Source organism: Sapajus apella, unplaced genomic scaffold (genome assembly GCF_009761245.1).
Source record: "Sapajus apella isolate SASKATOON/1434 unplaced genomic scaffold, GSC_monkey_1.0 scaffold4, whole genome shotgun sequence".
In the NCBI taxonomy this organism is placed as follows: domain Eukaryota; kingdom Metazoa; phylum Chordata; class Mammalia; order Primates; family Cebidae; genus Sapajus; species Sapajus apella.
In genome coordinates, this window is record NW_022436944.1 from 30,997,257 (window position 1) to 30,999,867 (window position 2,611).

Genomic DNA, 2,611 nt, shown 5'->3' on the forward strand with positions numbered 1-2,611 from the left:
GGTTTAGTAAGTTGAATTGTGGCCTCCAAAATGATATGTCTAAATCCTAATCCCTTCTACCTAAGAATGTGCCCTCATTTTGTAAAAGGGTCTTTGCAGATGTAATAAAGCGAAGCATCTCAAGACAGGATCATTCTGGATTAACCGTGTGGGTCATAAGTCCAATGACAAGTATCCTTATAAGAAGAGGAAAAGACACAGAGACATAGGAGAAAAGGGCCTGTGAAGGAGGAGCATCGCCAAGCCAAGAATACCTGGAGTCACTGGAGGGTAAACGAGTTGAAGAAGAATTCTCCTCTATAGCCCTCAGAGGGCATGCTGCTGACACCTTGATTTCAGATTTCTAGCTTCCAGAACTGCTGACTGTGATTTCAGATTTCTAGCTTCCAGAACTGCTGACTGGTTCACCATGCATGTGCTCCATACAGTAAGTGTGAGCCTTTGCAGATGGCTTGCAGGCATGTGCAGTCAACTGGCTTGACTCTGGGACTGGGAGGAGACACATGAACTTGAGCATTTTAGGGCACTGCCCTAGGGAAAACAAATGGGAGATTCTCAGCAACCAGTCTAGCTTCACAGGATGGAGAAAAGACATACATTCTTAATAACTCCCTCCACCAAAAAAGGAACAAGAGAGGTGGAGCAGGACCATCCATAGAAAAAGTTTGAGAAAATCTCAGAATCCTCAGCCTTGATGGCTACTGAAGATACCTCTTTCCCAAAGCGAGTCAATAAAGACTGTAGGAAGTGCCTGCTTTTTCAAATGTAAAGACAGCAACACAAGACTTCAAGAAACAGCAAAGAAAAAGGAAGCATGACACCACCAAAAGCACACAATAATTTTCTAGTAACCAACCTAAAGGAAATATATATGAATTGCCTAAAAAAGAATTTGAAATAATTATTTTCAGACAGCTCACAGAAATGCAAAGGATCATAAGAGACTACTATGAACAATTACAGGCCAACAAATTGGATAATCTGGAAGAAGTGGATAAATTCCTAGAAACATACATCCTACCAAGATTGAATCATGAAGAAATAAGAAAATCTGAAAAGATTTAAAATGAGTAAGGACTTTAAATCAGTTATAAAAGTATCTCCCATTAGAGAAAAGCCCAGAACCAAATGGCTTCACTGGTAAATTCCATCAAACATCTAAAGAAGAATTAATACCAATCCTTTTCAAATTCTGCCAAAAATTCAAATAAAATAATTGAAACCTGCTTTACAAAGCCAGCTTCATCTTGATACAAACACCAGAGAAGCACACTACAAGAAAAGATTACAGGCCAATATCCTTGAAGAACATAGATGCAATAATCTCAACAAAATACCAGCAAACTGAATTTAACAGCATGTTAAAAGCATCACTTATCCAGATCAAGTGGAATGTATTCCTGGGATGCAAGGATGGTTTGACAAATACAAATCAGTAAGTGTGGTATACCACTTTAAGAGAATGAAGGATAAAATCATATGATTGTCTCAATAGATATGGAAAAAAGCATCTGACAAAATTTAACTTTTTTTGATGGTAAAATCTGTCAAATATTAGGCATGGAAAAAATGTACCTCAACTTAATAAAGGCCATATATGACAAGCACACAGCCAATACCAAAGGGTGAAAAGCTGAAAACTCTTCCTCGAAAATCAAGAACAATACAAGGATACCCAACATTACCACTTATGTTCAACATACAAACATAATGCTAGCCAGAGCAACTAGGCAAGAAAAGAAATAGAAGCCATAAAAAATCAGAAAAGAAGAAGTAAAATGGTCTCTGCTTGCAGATGACATAATTTTATACATAAAAAACCCTAAAGACGCTATCAAAAACCTGTTAGAACTAATAAACAAATGCACCAAAGCTGCAGAATATAAAATCAATATACAAAATCAGTAGTATTTCTATACATTAACAATGAACTAGTTGAGAGATATTAAAGTGACAATCCCACTTATAATAGTATAAAAAGTAATAAAATAGGAGTAAATTTAGTCAAGGAGGTGAAAAATCTATACACTGAAAGCTATAAATATTGATGAAAGAAATTAAAGAAGATAAACAAATGGAAAGCTATTCTCTGTTCGTGGATTGGAAGAAAAAATATTATTAAAATGTCCCAGTTACTCAAAGCAATCTAAAGATTCAAACCAATCCTTATTAAAATTCTGAAAGCATTTTTCACAGAAATAGAAAGACAATCATAAAATTTGCATGAAACCACAGACGACCCTGAATTGTAGAGCAATCTTGAGAAAAAACAAATCTGTAGGCATCACATTTCCTGAAATTATATTACAAAGCTACAGGCAGTAATCAAAACAGGATGGTACTGGCATAAATACAGACATATAGAACTATGGAACAGAATAGAAAGCTTAGAAATAAACCCGTACATATAGGTTCAACTAATTTTTCACAAAACCGCCAAGAATACACAATGGGGAAAAGATAGTTTCTTCAATAAATGGTGTTGGGACAACTGGATATCCACATGCAAAAGAATGAAATTGGGCCTTTATCTTTTACCCACACACAAAATCAATTCAAAATGGATGAAAGACTTAAATGTAATACCCCAAACATAAAACTCCTCAAAGAG